Raw genomic sequence first — 26416 nt, forward strand, 5'->3', positions numbered from 1 at the left:
CTATATCCCCCTGCGCTAAGACTCTGGCGCCCACCGTTTTGTTGTGGGGGGTTGTAGCGGCCCACCTGGCGCCCACCTTTCCGCTCCACATCCGACCTTGCTGACTGTAAGTGCTTTTGCTTTTATCTGCTGAATAAATTACCTGAATTGCAGTGCTGGCTTCATCTTCTCCCTCTCCCCTACACCTGTCTACTTGTTACTATACAGCCTGTGCACGCTTTTAAAAGGAATTACTTTGCTACAGTCCTATGCTGAGGGTCGAGTCCAGTCCCCTGCTGTTATTATCGAGTGTGCTGGAGCCTCATCTTTTCTACCATTTACTAATATATTAGTTACATTGTCCCTGGGGGCTATTCATATTGGGAAGACCAAAAGAATGTTGTGAAAAAGCTTTAAAGAACATTTGTATGACATCAAAAAGCAATCTTCAAAAAGCTCTATTGCAATGGACTTTCTGTTTGTATGTGATATCATAACAGCTATCTAGGAGGTGTGAAAATCAAGGGAATATAATTATTAAATATTAGCAGAAGAAGCAGAGACTATGACAATATATTATTGCCAAAGCAGGCAAATTAAAATTGTACAAATTGTCTAAATTGTAAATTAACCTAGAAGGAGCTTCTATACATAGTAAAAAGTTGGTGATCTTTTTGAAGATGTTTGGTCCCTTTAAATATAATTTGTGATGCCAGACAGTTTATATAACTTGAATGTGTTCCTCCTAGGAAAAATATCAACTGATTCCCTCCCAGGTGTTATTTTCTTTTTAAGAGTAAATTAAGGCTTAGTTTATAAATACTCCTGGAGAGAAACTTGAATTTGGCACATCTGGTGAAACTCCAGGTGGGAGGGGTTACTCAGTCGTATGGGTGCAGTCTGCTGCAGCATTGAATAACTTGATGGGAAGAGCTTGCCATTTGTATGCCATGGACAAAAGTAACACTGCACATATTGGGCAGCTTCAATATGAAGGAGAGACTCCTTCACAACCCCCCCCCCCCCCCATGGTGATGCCTAATCTTGGCTACAGTAAACACAACATATGGCAGTTTGTAAAGGGAAGGGTGTAAAGCTAGAACCAGCACGTTGATGAGAGTATAAATCTTCTCCATAAAGTTCTTGACATTTAACAAGTGTAACTGAATGTATTGGAAATGAAGAGAAAGAATTGGAAGCTGCTCAGTTGCAATCTACAATAGTTGTTTATAGAGGAGATCCATTAGAATGGAAATAATATAAGGATTTTGTATCTGTTTAAATAATTTAAATGCCTTGAAGTATAGAGATTTTGTTTAAAGTAAGAGTAGAATTTGTTATGATTTAAGGTGGTATAAATCAAGGTAGCGAAGCTCTCTCATTTTTGACTGTGTAACATCTTGAAGAGTGCACGTTTGGCCATTGCTAAAAATTATTATTGATATATAAAGCTCCAACATATTCCATGGCAGTGTACAAAGTAAGAAACAAACATGGGGTACAAATCAATACAGATGATGATGTAGCCCAATATACAGAATACAGAATTGGTGCAAAATTCAGAATTGGTAATTACAGTGACAAAAGTAACACAATTAATAAAATGAATAACAAATTCCGCGACACATAAAAGTGAGCGAGCCCTGCCCTTGCAAGCGTACAATCAAAAGGAATGGGGGGGGGGGGCAAGATGTAGGTTAGTATACAATATTCATACCTAGAGGCAGTGTGTTTTTAGGTTATCTAGTAAGGAGTACAACTTGGCAAGAGGTCAACAGGGGATCAGCCTAAGTAAGAGCTAATGCCTGTCGGAAAAAGTGAGCTTTGAGGGAGTGGTTAAAGAACTCAATGTTTCAGGTATATAGCACTCACGTATCTGATTCTTCAGAGGCCACAGTGTGGAGGACAGCTTCTCTTGCAGATCACCGCCGATTGCTCCTGAGGTTGAGACAGGAAGTGCAGGGCGGCGAATGGCAGGAGAGTGGGAGATGCAGGCGGAAGGTGCAGAACTTCAGTAACAGACTACGTTTCTTCCTGGTAAGGGAACAGCAAGCAGCCTGAACCAGTACCATGGGATCTTGGTGTTAGAGCAAAGGACCACTAGGCAGGCTCTCAGTTAGTCGGACAGGCAGAGGTTGGCAACAAAGCAGGAAGTCGGACACAGCAGAAGTCTGCAACGAATCTGGTTCTCAGACAGGCCAAGTTAAATATCAGAGCAGGAAGTGGGACACAGCAGGAGTCAGCAACAGATCTGATCCTCAGACAAGCCAATATCAGTAACCAGGCGGGAAGTCGGACACAGCAGGAGTTGGGTGAGCATGCAAGTCAGGGTCAGCAACAAAGTACGGACACAAATGCATGCCAACACACTACCCGAAAGGAACATAGTGCAATTTTGTATTGGTGAATGCGAGGAGGTGATTCTAGAGAAGGACAAAAGAAGGTTGTGTGCAGTACAGTAAATAGACAGGAGACTGATGACAGATCTCCTACAAATCCATTCCTCACCCCAGGACTTGAAGCCAATTGGCATTAGGCTGCCCCCACATGCACACCCATCGGCATGACACCATGACACAGTTGTTTAGATTTTTTTTAGATAATTTGCCAAGAAGCATTCCCTGCAGCCATTTATAAGCCAGGTTCTGTTTAGTTATGAGCACTTACCATACCACCCCTTTGTGATAGTTTTTTTTATATACTTTTCCCATTAAAGTGTACACAAGGCGACATGTGGCATAATGAGATAAACATGTGTATGTACGGAGCAATACATATTAATCACCAGGCTGTTTTACTTGTTTAATTTTGCTGCCTGGAAGAGTTCATTTTTAGGCATGGAATTGACTGCTTCTGTCTTGTCGCTACCTTGTTGGGAATATAGTAAACATAATTGATAAGCAAATTACAACCATAAAAGTTTTCCTGGCATAATACAACTTCTGAGAGCGAAGGGAGATAGAAAAAGTCAATAATTAATGCATTTTCATTTAGGGGATCTTAACTAGTGTTGGGCGAACATCTAGATGTTCGGGTTCGGGCCGAACAGGCCGAACATGGCCGCGATGTTCGGGTGTTCGACCCGAACTCCGAACATAATGGAAGTCAATGGGGACCCGAACTTTTGTGGTTTGTAAAGCCTCCTTACATGCTACATACCCCAAATTTACAGGGTATGTGCACCTTGGGAGTGGGTACAAGAGGAAAAAAAAATTAGCAAAAAGAGCTTATAGTTTTTGAGAAAATCGATTTTAAAGTTTCAAAGGGAAAACTGTCTTTTAAATGCGGGAAATGTCTGTTTTCTTTGCACAGGTAACATGTTTTTTGTCGGCATGCAGTCATAAATGTAATACATATAAGAGGTTCCAGGAAAAGGGACCGGTAACGCTAACCCAGCAGCAGCACACGTGATGGAACAGGAGGAGGGTGGCGCAGGAGGAGAAGAAGGCCACGCTTTGTGAGACACAACAACCCCGGCCTTGCATGAGGGCAAGAAGCGTGCGGATAGCATGCTTTGTACCGCCATGCAGTCATAAATGTAATAAAGATAAGTGGTTCAATAAACAGGGACCACGCGGCAACGCTAACCCAGCAGCAGCAGACGTGATGGAACAGGAGCAGGCGCAGGAGGAGAAGGCCACGCTTTGTGAGACACAACAACCCAGGCCTTGCATGAGGGCAAGAAGCGTGCGGATAGCATGCTTTGTACCGCCATGCAGTCATAAATGTAATAAAGATAAGTGGTTCAATAAACAGGGACCACGCGGCAACGCTAACCCAGCAGCAGCAGACGTGATGGAACAGGAGCAGGCGCAGGAGGAGAAGGCCACGCTTTGTGAGACACAACAACCCAGGCCTTGCATGTGGACAAAAAGCGTGCGGATATAGCAGCAATGCTTTTTGCCGCCATGCAGTCATAAATGTAATACAGATGAGAGGTTCAATAAACAGGGCCCGGAAACGCAACACCATCCCAGATGTTCATTGGTCATGTTACTTGGTTGGGGTCCTGGAGTGTTGCGTAGTCATTTCCAATCCAGGATTGATTCATTTTAATTTGAGTCAGACGGTCTGCATTTTCTGTAGAGAGGCGGATACGCCGATCTGTGACGATGCCTCCGGCAGCACTGAAACAGCGTTCCGACATAACGCTGGCTGCCGGGCAAGCCAGCACCTCTATTGCGTACATTGCCAGTTCGTGCCAGGTGTCTAGCTTCGATACCCAATAGTTGAAGGGTGCAGATGGATGGTTCGACACAGCTACGCCATCTGACATGTAGTCCTTGACCATCTTCTCCAGGCGATCGGTGTTGGAGGTGGATCTGCACGCTTGCTGTTCAGTGGGCTGCGGCTGCATGGGTGTCAGAAAATTTTCCCACTCCAAGGACACTGCCGATACCATTCCCTTTTGGGTACTAGCTGCGGCTTGCGTTGTTTGCTGCCCTCCTGGTCGTCCTGGGTTTGCGGAAGTCAGTCTGTCTGCGTACAACTGGCTAGAGGAGGGGGAGGATGTCAATCTCCTCTCTAAAGTCTCCACAAGGGCCTGCTGGTATTCTTCCATTTTGACCTGTCTGACTCTTTCTTCAAGCAGTTTTGGAACATTGTGTTTGTACCGTGGATCCAGAAGGGTATAAACCCAGTAATTGGTGTTGTCCAGAATGCGCACAATGCGTGGGTCACGTTCAATGCAGTCTAGCATGAATTGAGCCATGTGTGCCAGAGTCCTACCAGAATCCTCATCATCCTCTTGTGAGCGTTGTGATAGTTGTTGTGATGCATCATAGTCGTCACCTTCCTCCTGGTCTGCTTCTGCTGACCATTCGCGTTGAATTGTGGAAGTCCAACGTGCACCGCTCTGGCCCTCGTCAGTGGTGGCATGAAATTCCTGCTCCAACTCCAGCTGTTCCTCCTCCTCTTCTTCGTCATAGCTGCTGGGGCCAGCGTTCCCTGAGGCGGATGGCCTGATGTTGGTACCATCACGCTGATCGTTTTCTCCTTCAGATTCCCCCAGTTGCATCATGACAGCTGTTTCCTTGATTTTTAACATCGACCTCTTCAGTAAACACAGCAGTGGTATGGTAATGCTGACTGAAGAGTTGTCACTGCTCACAAGCAACGTGGATTGCTGAAAATTTTGGAGGACTTGGCAGAGGTCCAACATGTTGGCCCAATCGGATCCACAGAAGCTTGGCAGCTGGCCGGATGCGCCTCGGTACTGCGCCGTCATGTACTGGACCACTGCACTCTTCTGCTCGCAAAAGCGGGCTAGCATGTGCAGCGTAGAATTCCAGCGCGTAGGGACATCACACAGCAAGCGATGGTGGGGGAGATTGAAGCGCTCCTGCATCTTGGCGAGTGCCCCCGAAGCAGTACTGGAATTTCTACAATGTTTGGACACTCGACGCACCTTCAACAGCAGATCGGGCACGCCTGGGTATGTCCTCAGGAACCGCTGAACTACTAGGTTCATCACGTGCGCCAGGCAAGGGATGTGTGTCAGCTTAGCCAACCTTAAAGCGCGAATGAGATTACTCCCATTATCACACACAACCATGCCCGGTTTCAGGTCCAGCGGTGCCAGCCACAAATCCGTCTGTTCCTTTATTCCCCTCCAAATTTCCTCCCCTGTGTGCTGCTTATCCCCAATGCAGATTAGCTTCAGCAACGCTTGCTGACGCATGCCAACAGCTGTGCTGCACTGCTTCCACGATCCTACTGCTGCTGGGTTAGCGTTTCCGGATGAGGTACAGCTTTGAGATGCGTTGGAGGAGAAGGAGTCAGAGAGGTAGGTGCTGCTGTTATCCAGTGGGAGGGACGGCGGTGCAGCTGTTTGTGGCGTGGGCAACACCCGTGCCGTAGCAGGTGAGGAATCGCTGCCAGGCTCCACAAGGTTCACCCAGTGCGCGGTAAGGGAGATGTATCGACCCTGGCCGAACGCACTCGTCCAGGTGTCAGTGGTGAGGTGAACCTTGCAGGCAACGGCATTCTTCAAGCTTCGGGTTATTTTGCTGACCACGTGCTCATGCAACTCAGGCACTGCAGAGCGTGCAAAGTGGTAGCGGCTGGGAACCACGTAACGTGGGATGGCCACTGACATCATGCCCTTGAAGCTGTTTGTCTCCACCAATCGATATGGCAGCATTTCGCAGGCCAGAAGCTTGGCTATGCTGGCTGTTACTGCCACGGCCCGGGGGTCATTTGCTGGCAATTTCCTCTTGCGCTCAAACATCTCCGACACAGACAACTGAACCGTAGCGCTGCACACGGAAGGGCTGTTGGTTGTTGTGTTTGATGAACACTGGGAGACCTCAAGAGCACTACTCCGGAAAGTGACAGTGTCAGCGTCGTCTGATGTTTGTGAATGTTGTGAACCACGCAATGGCTGGGCTACTGCTGCTGCTGAGGCGGGTCTGGTGAACCCAAGGGAGGCAGTGTTGTTTCTGGTACCCTGTCCTGACGCGTTTGCCCAAAGAGTGGGATGTTTGGATAGCATGTGACGGCTCATGCTGGTGGTGGAGAGGTTGTTAATATTTTTCCCCCTGCTCAGGCGGGTCTTGCACACCTTGCAAATCGCCATGGTAACATCCTCAGTGCAGTCTTCAAAGAAAGCCCAGACTTTGGAGCACCTGCCTCCTTGCTGGCGATTTCTGTTTGCTCCTCTTTTGCCTCTCACTTGAACTTCCACGCTTGTGGTGCCTGAAATTGCGCGCCGCCTACCTTGTGGCACAAGGCGAACTCGTGCAGCAGTGTGTTCTTCAACAGACTCATCTGTGCTGCTGCTACGACGGCGATGTTCTCGTTCACAAACAAAATCTGGGTCTCTGTCCACATTGTCCATACCCTCCTCTTCCATTTCCTCAAACTCGTCATATGTCATTGTGGGCCACCGCCGTGGAGTAGAGCTCCCCACAACAACCTCTGCGCAGCACACTCCAACGTCGTCTTCCAGATCTTGTCGGCCGACCTCCTGCAATTGCAACCCCTCCTGCCCAAATTGCTCTGGGATTTGGGTTTCCGAGTCCTCTTCGGACTCGCCTTGTATTTCAGTGCGCGGTGCATTTCCCACAGTTAACGGTTGTGAATCCAGGCACAACATTTCTGGCTGTTCCTCCATTGACCTTTGAAAGGTGGAAGTTTGTTGGGCTGGGAATAGCTCCTGCGAATACCCCATTGTGTCCTGAGGTAATTCATCGGACTGGTTATCTGGCAGTTGTGTGCGTGGTGTCGCTGCCGGTTGTGTCAGCTTTGTGCCCACTGGCTCCTTGTAACTGGCTGAGGACTCGGACCTCGTGCGTGATGTGCTGGTGCTGCTTAACCCACTGCTGGACGCTTGAGAGGTCATCCAAGTAATTATCTGGTCCTGTTCTTTTGGATTTGTGAGGGTTGTTGTCCTGGACAACATGGGCGGTATTGAGTGGGTTTTCTTGGGTGCTCCCCTGTGGCCTGTACGTGAACCGTCAGGGGAAACACCTCTTCCCTTGCCCCTCCCTCTTTCACCGGATTTCTTCCTCATTTCACTTATCCTTACAGTACACGCTGACTGGCAGCAGTACAGTGGCAGTACAGAAATGCTATACAGTACCACTATTCCCAGCAGCGACACAGAGCACAATGCTATACAGTGACGGGTGAGCGGTGTACCACTATTCCCAGCAGCGACACAGAGCACAATGCTATACAGTGACGGGTGAGCGGTGTACCACTATTCCCAGCAGTGACACAGAGCACAATGCTATACAGTGACGGGTGAGCGGTGTACCACTATTCCCAGCAGCGACACAGAGCACAATGCTATACAGTGGCGAACGAGCGGTGTACCACTATTCCCAGCAGACACAGAACAGTACACAGAATGCTATATAGTGTGGCTGAACGAGCGGTGTACCACTATTCCCAGCAGACACAGAACAGTACACAGAATGCTATATAGTGTGGCTGAACGAGCGGTGTACTACTGTTCCCAGCAGACACAGAACAGTACACAGAATGCTATATAGTGTGGCTGAACGAGCGGTGTACTACTGTTCCCAGCAGACACAGAACAGTACACAGAATGCTATATAGTGTGGCTGAACGAGCGGTGTACCACTGTTCCCAGCAGACACAGAACAGTACACAGAATGCTATATAGTGTGGCTGAACGAGCGGTGTACCACTATTCCCAGCAGACACAGAACAGTACACAGAATGCTATATAGTGTGGCTGAACGAGCGGTGTACCACTATTCCCAGCAGACACAGAACAGTACACAGAATGCTATATAGTGTGGCTGAACGAGCGGTGTACTACTGTTCCCAGCAGACACAGAACAGTACACAGAATGCTATATAGTGTGGCTGAACGAGCGGTGTACTACTGTTCCCAGCAGACACAGAACAGTACACAGAATGCTATATAGTGTGGCTGAACGAGCGGTGTACTACTGTTCCCAGCAGACACAGAACAGTACACAGAATGCTATATAGTGTGGCTGAACGAGCGGTGTACCACTGTTCCCAGCAGACACAGAACAGTACACAGAATGCTATATAGTGTGGCTGAACGAGCGGTGTACTACTGTTCCCAGCAGTGACACACAATGACTGGGGGGGACCCTGGCTAGCGTGGCTGGAGCGCGAACTACCCTGCCTGCCTACCCAAAGCTAAACCCACAGACAAATGGCGGAGATATGACGTGGTTCGGGTATTTATTTACCCGAACCACGTGACAGTTCGGCCAATCAGAGCGCGTTCGGGTCCGAACCACGTGACCCGTTCGGCCAATCACAGCGCTAGCCGAACGTTCGGGGAACGTTCGGCCATGCGCTCTTAGTTCGGCCATATGGCCGAACGGTTTGGCCGAGCACCGTCAGGTTTTCGGCCGAACTCGAACATCACCCGAACAGGGTGATGTTCTGCAGAACCCGAACAGTGGCGAACACTGTTCGCCCAACACTAATCTTAACCACTTGACCACTAAGGGTTTTTTACCCCTTTAGGACCACAGCAATTTTCACCTGTCAGCGCTCCTCCCATTCTTTCGCCAATAACTTATCAATACTAATCACAATGAAATGATCTATATCTTGTGTTTTTTGCCACCATTTCTTTCTTTGGGAGGTACATTATGCTAAGAATTATTTATTCTAAACACATTTTAATTGGAATATTAAGAAAAAAAATAAAAATACATTATTTCTCAGTTTTGGGCCATTATAGTGTTAAAATAAAATGTTCTACTGTGAATAAAAGCCACACGTTGTATTTGCCCGTTTGTCCGGGTTATTGCCAAGTTTAAAAAATTTCCTTAGTACGATGTATGGCACCACTATTTTATTCGGAAATAAATGTGCATTTTTCAGTTTTGCGTCCATCATTAATTACAAGCCCATAAATTAAAAAATTAACAGTAATATACCCTCTTGACATAAATATTAAAAAAAAGTTTAGCCCCTCAGGTAACTACTTATGTATTTTTTTATGTATTTTATGTATTCACTGAAGACTTTTATTCATGGCCCTGGTACCTCAAGTGAAGTTTTGCCAGGCCATGTATATACTTCACAAGATGCAGTAAGTAGTTAATAGGATGCCACTGAGCAGAGGCAACAAAACACCCATTCTACTTTGTAAATGTTTAAATAGGAAATAAAACCATGGTTTATTAAAATAAAAAAGGTCATTTTAGGAACAGGAGGGTAAATACAATTGTTACAATTGTTTAGCACATCAGTTTATTTTCACCTTGGGTTAACTTTAAATTTAAATAAGATTTGATTAATTTGATATCCTAATCAGAACCTCATGAATCAGAATGAGTTGTGCTTGTGGAGGAGTTTTTAAAGACACTGGCATAGAATGGTTGTCATACTCCTAGAGATGCTGATTTAAAAACAAATTGCTCTTATTTTTTAGAGCTGTATTTTTCATAAAGTAAAGCAATTACTCAGTTTCAACATCTGGTATGCTGTGATTGTACTGTTTTCAATTATATATAACCGCTAAATAATTTGCAAATTATCTAATTCTGTTTGGATTTAAACTTTACACAACTAGAGATGGTTCGAGACACAGATTTTGGGTTCGTGGACCACAGATGCGAACTTCTGCAAAAGTCCTCAAACTGGCTAACTGCAATAGACCTCAATAGGCAGGCGAACTTTAAAAACTACATTGTTTCTGGCCACAAAAGTGTTGGATAAGATTTTTCAAGGGGTCTAACATCTGGAGGGGGGCATGGCAAAGTGGGATACATGCCAAAAGTCCCTGGGAAAATTACAAATTTGATGCAGAGCAGGCTTATAATCCCTAAAGGCTATACATCACAATGCATTTGCTAAATTAGAGGCATAAAGTGCTTTAAAACATCTTGCGTATGTATACATTGATCAGGTAGTGTAAGTAGTGTACTGCTTCACACTGACAGTCCAAACTCACTGTTTAATGCACCACCACAAACACCCGCAAAGGCTGTTTATATTTGTGTGCTGCTTTAATTAATGTGTGCATACCATTGGTGTTTGTGTTTTGCGATCAGGTGCCTTAACAAATCAGTTGTCCCTAGTTGGGTGTGTGTTGGGCTTCCCACGTTTCTTTTGGCAGAGGTTGCAGATGGCATTGCTGGTATCAGAGGCACACAAACAAAAAAAATGCCACACTGGTGAGCTTTGGAATGTTGGCATTCGGGTGGTGGCAACAGTAGGCCTTGAAGGGCGTGCTGGCTGGATGACCCAAAGTGTAACACCAAGTGCATCATGTGTGAATAACTCCTCTGACACATCAAGGGTGAGCAGCTGGGTTGCTAGTGGTTGTCACGATTCCGCGAACGCCATTGCGGCAAGCGCATGTAATTGCGCACAAAATCGGTTCTGGAGTACCCCTTTAAATGCATTAGCCTGCTTTTAGAAAAAAATGAGTGTTCTTCCAGCTCACCAGCCCTGCAATGAGGAATGTGAGTGCTTATTTACACTTCCTGACGATCCCCAATAAAACCCAAGAAACCAGAGCATTCACATAGCTCACAGATCTACTACGAAGAATTGCTGATAAGAAGCAGGATACAGGAACGCATTGTAAAATCATTAGGTGACATTCCTGCCTGTCTTGAGAACACCCAGAGACATGTCTCTGGCTTAATGAGCTTTTGATATCTCATTTCATAGTAGTCCATAATTCGATGGATATTGCGGAACCGTTTGGGCCCAGCGGTCCACAACTCACAGTACGCCATGCGAATAGCGCAGCACACCTTCTGAGACGTTAACCGACCACCTAGTCATCTCACAGCCTGAGATATCTATTACATAGGCAGGGAAGGTGGCACTCCAAGCGAGTTTGATATCGATTGGTTTAGCGCATGCTGACGGAATGTAAAATGTTGGGTTTTATATGATATGTCAGATATCCGCTGAGTTATGGCATACTTGGAGAAACTGCCAATTCTGTCCCTCAGACAATAGGGGCGGACTTCAGCAGCCTGAGGTCAGATTGTTAAGGGGGGAAACATCTCCTTTTACAACTCCACCCCCTGGCAGAGAAAGAGCTAAAACTGACTGACACTCAGCCTGGAGGGAGAGTCTTTTGCCCAGCCATCCTGTACCATCACGGATTTGGGCTGGATGATAAAAGGATTAATACCTATTCCACAGAACTTTCCAGAATTGGACTATATATCTCTGTGGGACCTACCGCAAAGGACACGGTAACTTGACAAACTGCTCAGACTGTAATCAGCTATTATTTTCATATTGAACTCTTATTATTTCTGTATCAAATTGTTTCTATTGCTATATTTTGTTTTGCATTATTTCTTTAAATAAACGATTTAAAAATCGTTCGTCTAAGTGCTGTTCTGAAACAAATCTCCGCCAAAAGAATTCACATCTTCAGAGAGACATGTTACCATAACTGTTTTGATATTAAATATTGTTAGTTTCGCTATCTCTAGAAAGGTTGTCTAATTAACCCTTTTTTCTACAGGATTTAGCTAGAGTTAGAATTAGCGCATTCGCACGCTTTTATTGCGGATTGGTGGCAGCGACCTGGCCTCTATATGAGAGCACAGATTGTATCGATTGTATATACAATCGAAATTGGACTGTGTGTGGACTCACCAACCAATCCAAAAGGTTTTTTTGCCTGCAGTTCTGACTGTCTTCAGGATTCCCTCAGGGTCTGAGGCTTTATGGTAAACTGCAGCAAAGGGAACAGGAATTGGTGGGTGACTGCGCATACGTCACATTGGTAGGCAGCGGTGGGGCGGAGCCCAAATTGCTGTTAGTTTTTGCAGTTGTTTGGAGATCATTTTCAGAACAATAGAACATTGTTATTTAAGTAACTGTTCTACAGAGCTTAAGCTCTGAGCACATAGACGGTGCATCTTGATATAGCATAGAACCAGATTGTTACAGTTTTTTATTTGGCTATGTCTGAGCAAGTCAATTACCAAAACATGTCCTTGCCCGACCTACAAAACCTTTGTCAGGCTCGGGGCATCGATTTTCGGGGAAAACCCCAAGCTACACTGAGGACCATCCTCATGGAAGCCGATGGCCAGGTGATTGATGTCTTGCCACAATCCAGTCCAGAGAGACAGGATACTCGGGAGCCGGAAAGTGCTGATGTTGCAGACACAGCTCAGGAAACTGAAAGTACCCACAGGGACTTTGAGGCACCCAGAAATGCGGCAGATGACCCTCACAGAGGGACCGACAGCCCTGTTCCATCCCTCCCTGTCCCTGATCCGGTGGAACAGCAGCTGCTGCAGCACCTGAGAGACACTGGCAACCAGGCATACCTGCAGTTCCTTCTCCAGTCCCGGAGAGAGGAGCGGAGAGAGGAGCGACAGTTCCAGCTCCAGAGAGAGGAGTTGCAGCATCAGCGTGCCCTTGAACTGGCCCGGATGAGACAGGCAGAGCAGTCTTCCACCCCTAGCCATCTTCTTGCAGGGGGTACACCGATGCCTGTGCCTGTGACCCCCAAAGCAAAATTTCCTGTCATGGAAAAGGGGGTGGACATTGATCTCTATCTGCGGTCGTTTGAGAAAGCGTGCCGACAGTTTCGCATCCCAGAGGCACAGTGGGCCATCCATCTGACACCCCAGCTGACTGGTAAAGCGCTGGATGCCTATGCCGAGATGCCCACCGATCAAGACGGTGATTATAAAGCTATCAAGGAGGCTATAATCGCTAAGTTCCAGTTAACTCCTGAAGTTTACCGGAAAAAGTTCCGTGCCCTGCAGAAGGCACCCGCAGACTCTCACACAGATGTGGTTAGCCGTCTGGGCACCACCTTCCATCAATGGGTTCGAGTCCTTAAAGAAAAGACTTTTGAAGCTATTGCGGATCTGATGATCCATGATCAGTTCCTCGCTATATGTGCTGCAGATGTGAGGCAGTTTGTGTTGGAGCGGAAGCCTCCGTCTGCCAAAGAAGCTGCTGAGCTGGCAGACATGTTTGTTGCCACCCGGGTGCCGGATCTTCGCAAACCCGCGGCCCCGGAGACCCGCAGACCGGCGGTACCAGATACTCGAAAATCCCTGGTACCTGACAGAGACAGAGCCCTGTCCCAGAACTGGAGAGAAGGCAGGCCTGCTGGCCCTGGGAACCGTGAGGCAAGGAAGCCCTGGTGTGAGCTGTGTCACAGGCCCGGACACACCAAGCAAAACTGCTATGCGAGGAAGTCAGCCCAGCCATCTAGCCCACAGGGGGCTAGCAACTCCACACCACCATCTGGCCCAGCCGGGGTCAGCAACGCCGCAACTCCATCCAATGTGCTGCTCGTCGGTGGTCCCCAAATGCAACAGGGATCCAGCAATCACCAGCCTGTTGTTGTGAACGGGCAGACCGTCATCGGATTCCGTGATACCGGAGCCGATATAACCTAGTTCGCTCAAGTCTTGTTAAGGAGGAGGATATCCTCCCAGGAAAGTACCTCACCCTGACAGGAGTCGGAGGTACTCGCACCCATGTTGCCCAGGCCCGAGTTGCGATCGACTGGGGAGTTGGATGCCAAGAGCGGGTTGTTGGGGTCTTGGATGATATTCCTGTTGAAACCGTGCTTGGCACGGATCTGGGCACCCTTGTGTGCCGTTACGAGTACCCTGCGGACATGCAGGAGGCCCAAGCCGGACTCCCTGAACAAAACCAGGTACTGTGCAAACCTTTGGGAAAACATAGGGACAGGGACACTTTAACTGTTTTTTCTACCATACCTAACGCAGCTAGGCGGGAGGTATCAGATGTAGACTTACAACCCACTGATTGTCATTTACATGGTTCTGCACCTGTCATCACTGATGAAAATGCATGTGTCCCTGATAACTGTGATGTGGATTGTATTGTACCTGTTCTAGCCATTACCCGTAATCTGGCTAAGAGCCTGCGCTCAGAGCCACCAGAGGAGGTCTCGGCCTACTCTGATCACTCTGACCGACAGGCCTGTGATAATGTGGAAGGTGATATATTGTGTGATGACCATGCATGTGTAAATGTGCTGGCCAACACTCCCAGTGTTTCCAGTGACCTGAGCTCCGAGCAGGCCCCTGCGCCTAACTCTGACCACAGGGAAAGTACTTCTCCTCAGCTGACCTCCTATGCCACTGGTCAGCTAACTGAGACTTGCAGTCCTGCATTCCTGCAGGCCTTGCAGGATGACCCCAGCCTGGAAGAGCTTAGGGCCCAGGCCGCTAAGCCACCAGCTGAGGGGGCTCAATTCAGAGTGTATTGGGACAATGGCAGGCTGTACAGCGAAGCTGTACAGAGTGACACAGGCGAGAACACAAGATGGTTAGTGGTACCCAGTGAGTTCAGAGGGCATGTGCTCAAGACAGCACATGACATCCCACTGGCGGGGCACTTGGGCATACACAAAACCCGAGCACGTGTTCAGAAACACTTTTACTGGCCTAAGATACGAGTAGATGTGACTAATTACTGCCGATCTTGTACCACATGCCAGAGGGTAAAAACGGCCGGGAGTACCCGGAAAGCTCCCTTGTGCCCACTGCCAATCATTGACGAGCCCTTCCGGAGGGTGGCAGTGGACATAATAGGCCCTCTGCCCGTTGCAAGCAGGTCTGGCAAGCGGTACATATTAACGTGTGTGGATTATGCCACTCGTTATCCAGAGGCAGTGGCACTGTCTTCCCTTAGATCTGAGACAGTAGCAGACGCCTTAATTGGAATCTTCACGCGTGTGGGCTTCCCAGCAGAGATGATCTCTGACCAAGGCTCCTGCTTTCTGTCTAAGCTAATGGAAGCCCTCTGTGAGAAAATACAAATGACACATATGGTCTCCAGTCCCTACCACCCACAGACCAACGGTTTGTGTGAATGATTCAATGGCACGTTAAAGCAAATGCTGACAACGTTCGCTGAATCACAAGGTAAGGACTGGGAGCGATACTTGCCTCATCTGCTATTTGCCTACAGAGAAGTGCCGCAGGAGTCCACAGGGTTCTCGCCCTTTGAACTCCTGTATGGAAGAGATGTCCGCGGGCCATTAAAATTGATTCGTGAGGCCTGGGAGGGCAAAAGTGACCCCTCAGAAGTCTCAGTAGTGGATTATGTCCTTAAATTCAGGGACAAAATGGAGTCACTCGCTGCCATGGTGACTGAAAACATGACCAAGGCCCAGGCCAAGCAGAAGGCCCTGTACGACCGTACTGCCTGGGACCGATCATTTGCAGAAGGCGACATGGTGTACGCGCTGCTTCCGGTGCGGCAAAACAAATTGCAGGCCGCATATGAAGGACCGTACACCATCCTGAAAAAAGTAACCCCAGTCACTTACCTGGTGAGTTTGGGAGGTAAGCGACAGAAACTGTTCCATGTGAACATGCTAAAAGCCCATGAGGACCGAACCCAATATGTGCTAGCGGTGTGCAGTCAGTTAGAACAGGGAGAGGCCGATCCACTGCCAGACTTGCTAGTGGGCATACGAGAAGTGGCCGACGACTTGCATGTCAACCCCCATCTTTCGCACTCCCAGCAAGCCCAGCTGGGAAAAGTGCTAAAAACCTATAGGCACACATTCTCAGGAACCCCTGGGCAAACCTCTTTAGCAGTCCACAGGGTAGATACGGGGACCCACGCGCCCATAAGGCAATTCCCCTATCGGACCTCTCCGGAGGTGCAGGTACAGATGAAGCAAGAGATTGAGGAGATGCTGCAGTTAGGAGTCATACAGAAATCCTCGAGTCCATGGGCTGCCCCGGTCGTCCTTGTTCCCAAGAAGGACAAGACCACGCGGTTCTGTGTTGACTACAGGAGACTGAATGACATCACCACAACCGATGCGTATCCCATGCCTCGAATTGATGAACTGTTAGATCAGCTGGCCTCTGCCAGCTACCTAACAATCATGGATTTGAGCCGTGGATACTGGCAGATTCCCCTCGCGCCTGACGCACGAGAGAAATCGGCGTTCATCACACCCTTTGGCCTCTATGAATTCACTGTGATGCCTTTTGGTATGAAGAATGCTCCAGCCACTTTTCAGCGGGCTATGAATGACCTGCTGGAAGGGATGCACGGTTTTGCGGTTGCATATCTGGATGATATCGCCGTATTCAGCCCAACCTGGGAGGACCACCTTGACCACCTAGCGCAAGTATTAGAGAAACTGTCCACTGCCAATCTGACTGTAAAACCCAGCAAATGTCAAATTGGCATGACCGAGGTACAGTACCTTGGACACCGAGTAGGAAGTCAGCAACTGAGGCCTGAGACAGGAAAGATCGACGCCATCCTGTCATGGCCGAGACCTGTCACCAAGAAACAGGTGCAGGCGTTCCTGGGGACGGCAGGATACTATAGGAAGTTTGTTCCCAACTATAGTACCCTGGCCAAACCCCTGACTGACGCAACGGGTAAAAAACAACCCCAAACTGTCCCGTGGACCCCACACTGCGAAGAGGCCTTTCGGGCCTTGAAGGAGGCGCTGGCTAGCGCTCCCATCCTTCAAGCCCCAGACTTTAGCCGTCGGTTTATAGTGCAGACCGATGCCTCTGACTTTGGTCTAGGGGCCGTTCTCAGCCAGGTGGATGCGACCGGAAACGAACACCCTGTCGTCTACCTGAGCCGAAAGTTACTCCCCAGGGAAGTGGCGTACGCTACAACTGAGAAAGAGTGCCTGGCGATTGTGTGGGCCCTCCAGAAGTTACAATCGTACCTTTACGGTCGGTCCTTCACGGTCATCACTGACCACAACCCCCTTAACTGGCTGAATCGCACTGCGGGTAGCAACGGGAAACTCCTACGTTGGAGCCTGGCGCTACAGCAGTACGATTTCACCATCCAGCATAAGGCGGGGAGTCGCCACCAAAACGCAGATGGCCTTTCTCGCTGTGGTGAACCCTACAACACCAAAGGAGTAAGTTGCTCAGTACAAGGCATTGTGGGAATGCCTAGCCCCACCGCAACGAGTTCGGGGGGAGGTGTCACGATTCCGCGAACGCCATTGCGGCAAGCGCATGTAATTGCGCACAAAATCGGTTCTGGAGTACCCCTTTAAATGCATTAGCCTGCTTTTAGAAAAAAATGAGTGTTCTTCCAGCTCACCAGCCCTGCAATGAGGAATGTGAGTGCTTATTTACACTTCCTGACGATCCCCAATAAAACCCAAGAAACCAGAGCATTCACATAGCTCACAGATCTACTACGAAGAATTGCTGATAAGAAGCAGGATACAGGAACGCATTGTAAAATCATTAGGTGACATTCCTGCCTGTCTTGAGAACACCCAGAGACATGTCTCTGGCTTAATGAGCTTTTGATATCTCATTTCATAGTAGTCCATAATTCGATGGATATTGCGGAACCGTTTGGGCCCAGCGGTCCACAACTCACAGTACGCCATGCGAATAGCGCAGCACACCTTCTGAGACGTTAACCGACCACCTAGTCATCTCACAGCCTGAGATATCTATTACATAGGCAGGGAAGGTGGCACTCCAAGCGAGTTTGATATCGATTGGTTCAGCGCATGCTGACGGAATGTAAAATGTTGGGTTTTATATGATATGTCAGATATCCGCTGAGTTATGGCATACTTGGAGAAACTGCCAATTCTGTCCCTCAGACAATAGGGGCGGACTTCAGCAGCCTGAGGTCAGATTGTTAAGGGGGGAAACATCTCCTTTTACAACTCCACCCCCTGGCAGAGAAAGAGCTAAAACTGACTGACACTCAGCCTGGAGGGAGAGTCTTTTGCCCAGCCATCCTGTACCATCACGGATTTGGGCTGGATGATAAAAGGATTAATACCTATTCCACAGAACTTTCCAGAATTGGACTATATATCTCTGTGGGACCTACCGCAAAGGACACGGTAACTTGACAAACTGCTCAGACTGTAATCAGCTATTATTTTCATATTGAACTCTTATTATTTCTGTATCAAATTGTTTCTATTGCTATATTTTGTTTTGCATTATTTCTTTAAATAAACGATTTAAAAATCGTTCGTCTAAGTGCTGTTCTGAAACAAATCTCCGCCAAAAGAATTCACATCTTCAGAGAGACATGTTACCATAACCGTTTTGATATTAAATATTGTTAGTTTCGCTATCTCTAGAAAGGTTGTCTAATTAACCCTTTTTTCTACAGGATTTAGCTAGAGTTAGAATTAGCGCATTCGCACGCTTTTATTGCGGATTGGTGGCAGCGACCTGGCCTCTATATGAGAGCACAGATTGTATCGATTGTATATACAATCGAAATTGGACTGTGTGTGGACTCACCAACCAATCCAAAAGGTTACTTTGCCTGCAGTTCTGACTGTCTTCAGGATTCCCTCAGGGTCTGAGGCTTTATGGTAAACTGCAGCAAAGGGAACAGGAATTGGTGGGTGACTGCGCATACGTCACAGTGGTAGTAGTGTTAAGTTTTTGTGTGAAACCCGAAGCTGAGCAGGAGGAGGACGGTGCATCAAGGAGGTTCCGTGCGGAAGCTGTAGAAGATGTGGTGGGCTGTTTAAGCCATTCAACCACATCCTCAGAATCTTGGGGGTTGAGGCAGGTATGTGCCTTCTGAACACTGTACTTTGTTTGAGGGCAGCACAAAATCACACCAGCATGACCTCAAAAATACCTGCTGGGTGGCCTGCCTCTGCCTGTAATTTTTCCCATATTGGGGGTATGCAGTACTACTAACAATATTCAATAGTGTTAGACAGTGTGTGTAATTACAGAGAGGCACGCAATCAGTGTCAAATACACAGCAGCTGTGTGTGTGTGTATATCACTGGGCTGTGTACGTTAGCACACACAGAGAGATATCTATTGGTCTAACACAGTGTGCTGTCACACAAATACAGTGGAAAGATATGCACTAGTCTAATACAGTGTGCAGCCACACAGATGCAGTGGAAAGATATGCACTGCTCTATTACAGTGTGCAGGCACACAGACCCAGTGAAAAGATGTGCACTGCTCTAATACAGTGTGCAACACAAATGCAGTGGAAAGATATGCACTGTGCCACTTGTCTAATACAGTGTGCTATCAGACAATGGGACTACAAATACCAAGCAGGCAGCAACTGTCTGTGGGCTGTATCTATGCAGTGTCACCCACAAAGAGAGCTATGCTTTAGTAAGTTAAATCACACAAATAGAGTGGGAAGAAATGCACTGATCTAATACAGTGTGTCAGCAAGCAAGGGCGCAGCTGCGACAGTGCTATATCTATGCTGTGTCAGTGTCACACAAAAAAAAACATATGAAGAACATTAGCCCTCAAAAGAGTTGTTTTGGGGTGCTTTCAACAACAAATTTCAGTGAGGAGCAAGCTAACAAGAGCCTAACTAACACTTTCCCTACCTCGCCAGCAACCTCTCCCTTCTCTCACTATAGCAGCAGCAGACAGAGTGAGAACATGGCCAACGCTGCTTCCTTTTATAAGGTGGGGTAGGGGTCCAGGAGGGAGTGCAGCCTGATTGGCTGCCATGTGTCTGCTGACTGTGATGTAGAGGGTTAAAGTTTAGACCAATGACAAGTGTAGGAGGCGGGCAAACACAAATAAAAGTCAGTTATTCGCTGCGGACGCTAATAGCGGAAATCCACCCGAACTATCCGTCGGGCGAACCATTTGGGCCATCTATATACACAACCAGCCAATTTTTGTTAGAAGCAGAATTGTAGCTTTTCTTGTGGAATCATCTGAGGGATTCCCCAGATTTTACAATAGCTACACTTAGATCTAACAGTCTATCTAAAAACGCACTAGCTTGGACTTCCCCTCACAATACAGATTCTAAAACATTATCTAAATCCACAAACTAGTTATGTATTATAGTGATCCTAGACATATTTCTTTCCACATGACTATGCCTATCTAGCCTGACCATCAAGCTCTCTATGCTCCACTGGCGAAATGACAAACACAGAGCTTAATAGGCATAGTTTAGCCATTCCATCCAGCCTGCCAATTTAGCCATGTTCCAGGAGCAGTGATGGTAATTGTAAGCCAGGGGAATGGGAGGGAGGTCAAAGCGGGCATTGGGATGTTGAGTGAAAATCATGAGGGGCAGTTCAACGGTGACAGAAGAACCCCATATTGAACATTTGTGGGTTTGAGGGTTTGCAAATCTTGATGTGTACATGGTTTTTCAAACCCATTTGCCCCACTGAATCACCATCTCAAGTGCAGGGTCTGGTCTGGAGATGTTTTCCACTATGTCAGCATTTATCCTTCTGCACCATTACTATGCTGGGGTTGATAGATCTCATGGGTGTAAAGAACTTAGACAGTTAATGTGATTTTCCTCTTTTCAAGTTATCCAGTACCCGTGGAGCATGGTAAACTTTGGTTCAGTTTTTCTCTCTATGAAAAAAGGGTTAAGAGCTTGCTTAACACACAAACAATGTACAGATGTTGCTGTAGCTTAATCTCTGTATGCTCAGAGGAACAGAATGTGAGAATAAGATTGTGCAAGCACAGGTATTTAGCAATGCTGCACTATGCATTGGTGCTGTTGAACCATGAACAGTTACGTTAATGTATCCCATTAAGTCCAAACAGAATTTAATACAAGACAAATTTTAACCTGAAAACATAATGCTCAGCTTTAAATTGCAATGACAAACATGATAGTCATTTTCTTGTTGTGCCTTTTCTTAGCTGTCACCAGCCATACCACCTTTGCCTTCCCGCTTTAGTACCAGCTCTTCCTATCAACATTTTTGCACATCTACTCAGCATAGTTAAATGTTTTGTTGAGAAGTGACCTCTTTTAACAGTATTCACTATTGCTAGACAATCATGTTAAGTGTCTTAGGAAATTAATACAATGCATTAATGAAAAAAAAAAACTAAAACTCCCATTGTAGCATCTTTATCACACTATAGCAGTGTCTATTTAATATTTCAGAGGCATTTGGCTAAAAACCTAAAAATGTCACGCACTTTCATTGCAATTAGTTAATTTTTAAAATCACTTACAAGTTATGAGTGATGCCAGTTTTTAAGAGGTTAGAATTATGTTCTCCAATTACTCACTTCAGCTGTGAAATAAAGATCAAAGATGCATAAGGTGCACCAAACTAGTTTGGCGGGAGACCTTATCAAATATCTCCAAGGGCTTTAAAGCAGGAATTTATATTTCTTTTTTGCTGGTCTTAAGTATCTGTAGGGAATTTTAATTGAGTCTAACCGAAAGACTGCCTTTTATGAATTTGGCAATTCAAATCAACTGTAAGGTGGATTGGAAGCCGACCAGATTAGAAGCAACAATTTATAAAGATGTTAACAACTTTTTTTCATTAAGAAAATTGAGCACAACTATATTTTGACCCTGATTGTTTCAATCAAGATTAAACACAGCCCACGGAATTTTATAAAATATGGCAAAGAGGGGGACGGAATGCAAAATCTGGAGAACACTTGATATGCTTACGAAATGATTTATGTTTTTCTACATTAATAGCTACTGAAGTGATTTTTATATATGTATGGAATAAATATAAAATACATATTTGTGGTGAAAGAGCTCATAAATATATCATTCTGAACTTGAACCAGGATATTAACAAGATAGAAAAAAACTTGATTTGTTACAGCACAATATAAATGCACTTAACTGAGCTCATTTACAAAGAAAGTGAAAAATATATCAAAGTATAATAGCTGCCCAGCCAATTAGCATCCTTGTTTTTACAGCAAAAAACAAGCTGGCTACTCTTCATAACTGCATTGCTTTTGCGTTTTTTTTCCTTTTTTTTTTTGTAACTGATTTAGCAAAATGGCTTCAATTTACTTACAACATATTTATTTTTTACTTTTTAATCAGTATAATTTAACAGAACAATACATAAGTACATGCATGTGTGTTTTGTTTGTTTTACTGACTTCCAAACATGTTAATAAATTATTGCCATAAACATAACAATAATGGTTTTATTTGGCTTCAAAACTTTATTTACAGAAAAAAAACGGTCTCGATTAAAATGAAAACAGCTCATAAATGTGCTGTAGCAAACTTTAAAAGAATCAAATGTACCGTAGGTCACTTAAGTGACTCCTGCATCATTAATCAAAAGTGCTCAATAATTGATTTTTTTTCCTCTTGCAGGTAACCTTTGCTTACAAGCTACTAGCAGCTGGAGCACTATGATTTTAATTGTGAGAACTGCCAAAGTCTCTGGATTTGATTAGCTTGCTGATGCAGATCAGGCATACTTTATCACAATAGCTAAAACAAGTTTTTGAATGCTTCAAGGTTCTCTTGTTAAATGTACCTAGAGTTAGAAATCAAGGCAGCACTAAAGAACAATTTGTGAAAGGACATAGCTGTTCATCTCATTCTTGTCCATCTCAGCCATTACAGGACCCCTGGTTACAGCGCTGTTCTTTTCAAAGGTTGCAATATTTGCATTACAGTGAATGTCCTAGTGCTTGGAAATAAACTATTGGGAACGTTTTCAGCACTGCCATGGAATGGATTAGTACAGCAATTTTTAAGGCACAATATACACTTAAGTGCGCTTAATAAAAACTTCCCTGTGGATGGAAAAACTATTCTCACCTTTTCTGTAATCAGTCTTTGTATTTTTTCTTGTTGTCTACAGTCAAACATGCTCAGAAGAGTTAAGTATTCTCATATATTGTGGGAGTCAGATGCAGAAACACACTCCACACTCAAATGATAGATTTCAGACATAAATTAAAGAACATATACATCCCAGAAAAATAAGTCAAGACATTATGGGCCTGATTCACAAAGCGGTGATAACTCAGTTATCACGCCTAAAAGACTTTAGGCGTGATAACCTTTGCACTAGCAAAGTTATCACCGCTTTGTGCTATAATTCGCGTGAAGCTCCCGCGCGCAAAGTTTTGCATGCACAAGCGCGTATGCGCGCGCGCAAAGTCCCATAGGGTTTAATGGGCGCTTCGCTCGAAGCACGGTTCGCTGCGCACGTAGCGCGGTGTGCTGCACGCGCAAAACTTTGCGCGCGGGAGTTCGCGCAAATTCCTTCAGATCACACCTAAACTAAGTTTAGGCGTGATAAACGGCTTTTCACAGGCGTGCAAAGTGTTTGCACCGCTTTGTGAATCAGGCCCCATGACTCATACCTCCATACGCATTTAATTCAAGAGGGATAGTTTGATTAAAAATAAACAAAGAACTCATAAAAAAATTCATTAAAATGTTTTCCCAAATTCTTATCCTGTCTATATAATAATACACTTTATAGAGAATTTATGTGTGCATCAAACCAAGTAACACCTGACAAATCTGGCTTTGCAAATTTGGCCTAATTGGCTACTCATGAGACATGGCTCATGCAAATATGAATTTTCTTTCACATGCCAAAGTTTGCAGGGTTAAAACCAATACCGCAAAGCGGTTGTCCTGCGGGAATTAGTTCATGCTACATTAGCAATATCTAGGAGCACCACGGGGAGGCTTCCCAATGCCCCTATACAACCGGGGTGCCGCGGGGCCCCAAGCTCTCTCACTGCCAGTAAACCACAGTGGCATCCCGGAGGGGGAGGCTGGTAGGTGCAGGCGACCCCCCCCCCAAGCGTGGCCAGTGCTGGGAAGAGCCACCCGCACCTGCCTCCCAAAATTTCAAAACAGGCACTTACCTTAACGTCCATTGCGTTCTGCTACATGAGCATGACTTGGGAGTGAACACATGAGAAAGGAGTGAAGCATGGGCCACTCCAAGCTTTGGAGCTTAGAGTTGGCTTTCACACAACACTCCAAGGGGGGGAGGGCAGGTGCAGACAGCTCACTCCAGGGCTCTCACCTCCTAGAACAAGCCATCCACCACCCGCCTCCAAAGGGGGATAGAAATGAAACACTACACTTTATAGAGAATTTATGTGTGCATCAAACCAAGTAACACCTGACAAATCTGGCTTTGCAAATTTGGCCTAATTGTCTACTCACGAGACATGGCTCATGCAAATATGCATTTGCTTTCGCCCTTGCTTCACTCCTTTCTCATGTGTTCACTCCCAAGTCGTGCTCATGTAGCAGAATGCAATGGACGTTAAGGTAAGTGCCTGTTTTTAAATTTTGGGAGGCAGGTGCGGGCGGCTCTTCCCGGCGCTGGCCATGCTTGGGGGGTCTCCTGCACCTCCCAGCCTCCCCCTCCGGGATGCCGCTGTGGTTTCCAGGCAGCGAGAGAGCTTGGGGCCCCACGGCACACCGGTTGTATGGGAGCATTGGGAAGCCTCTCCGTGGTGCTCCTGGATAGTGCTAACATAGCATGAACTAATTCCCACAGGGTAACCACTTTGCGGTATTGGTTTTAACCCTGCAAATGTTGGCATGTGAAAGCAAATGCATATTTGCATGAGCTATGTCTTGTGAGTAGCCAATTAAGCCAAATTTGCAAAGCCAGATTTTTCAGGTGTTACTTGGTTTGATGCACACATAAATTCTCTATAAAGTGTAGTGTTTCATGTCTATGCCCCTTTGGAGGCAGGTGGTGGATGGCTTGTTCTAGGAGGTGAGAGCCCTGGAGCGAGCTGTCTGTGCCTGCCCTCCCCCCCTTGGAGTGTTGTGTGAAAGCCAGCTCTGAGCTCCAAAGCTTGGAGTGGCCCATGCTTCACTCCTTTCTCATGTGTTCGCTCCCATGTCATGCTCATGTAGCAGAATGCAATGGACGTTAAGGTAAATGCCTGTATTAAAATTTTGGGAGGCAGGTGCGGGCAGCTCTTCCCGGCGCTGGCCACGCTTGGGGGGTCGTCTGCACCTCCCAGTCTCCCCTTCTGGGATGCCGCTGTGGTTCCAAGGCAGTGAGAGAGATTGGGGCCCAGCGGCACCCCGGTTGTATGGGGGCATTGGGAAGCCTCCCCGTGGTGCTCCTGGATAGTGCTAATGTAGCATGAAGTAATTCCCGCAGGGCAACCGCTTTGTGGTATTGGTTTTAACCCTGCAAACTTTGGCATGCAAAAGCAAATGCATATTTGCATGAGCTATGTCTCGTGAGTAGCCACTTAGGACAAATTTGCAAAGCCAGATTTGTTAGGTGTTACTTGGTTTGATGCACACATAAATTCTCTATAAAGTGTAGTATATAATTAGTTCTTTTTCTCCTAGCTCAGAAAAAAATATCTAGTTCTGAATCATTGGTTTTTGAAATTTGAGAATCCCCTCTTTATCTTTAGTGAACTGGTAAAGGGTATAAAGGGCTCTTTCACCAGTTCACAATATGAAAGATTTAAAAAGTAAAGTTAAAAGACATCAGATGCTTAATACCTGACTCAGTAGAGCAGAGCAAGCTATGAGATTGGATAAACAATAAGTAAAGTGAATGCTAAGGCACTCACACAGCACTAATCTGTTTTAAAATGAATACTGTACAAATGTAAAAATAAAAAGTCTCATGGTTATAATATAGAATTTCCCAGTGCAGCACCAAAACGTTATTGTGAAAATCACAAAGTTAGATTTCCTTTTCATATAAGCACAATCTGCTTTTAGCTTTTAGGATATTACAAAAAAAAAAAGTCTGAAAGTCCCTGGTAGGACTTAGTAAGATACTTCTGTTAGTGAACGTCAATGCACATGTCACCTCAGTTTAACTTAGCTTAAAGAAGTTATCATATGAAGTCAACCAGGCAACTAAAAACAACATAAGTCTTGACTGGAGGGACATAGATGCCATTTAAACGTAATATAGTACTGAATATTGTTTATAAAATTGAAGTTACAGTTCTGCATGAAAATTGTTCATCTTGCACTAACTCAGAAAGAGGTACTGACCAACAGGGGCGTAACTAGAAATCACTGGGCCCCCCTGCGAATATTTGGATGGGGCCCCCCCATAGGTGCCAAATAATCGTAATGGGGCAGCGTTTCACTGTAAATTAATTGTAAAGTGGGCAGCATTTTACCAGACAATCGTAATGTGGGCAGAGTTCACCAGAAAATCGTAATGTGGGCCAGAAAATCATAATGTGGGCAGAGTTCACCAGAAAATCGTAATGTGGGCCAGAAA

The sequence above is a fragment of the Hyperolius riggenbachi genome, chromosome 2, assembly GCF_040937935.1.
Source record: "Hyperolius riggenbachi isolate aHypRig1 chromosome 2, aHypRig1.pri, whole genome shotgun sequence".
Lineage (NCBI taxonomy): Eukaryota > Metazoa > Chordata > Amphibia > Anura > Hyperoliidae > Hyperolius > Hyperolius riggenbachi.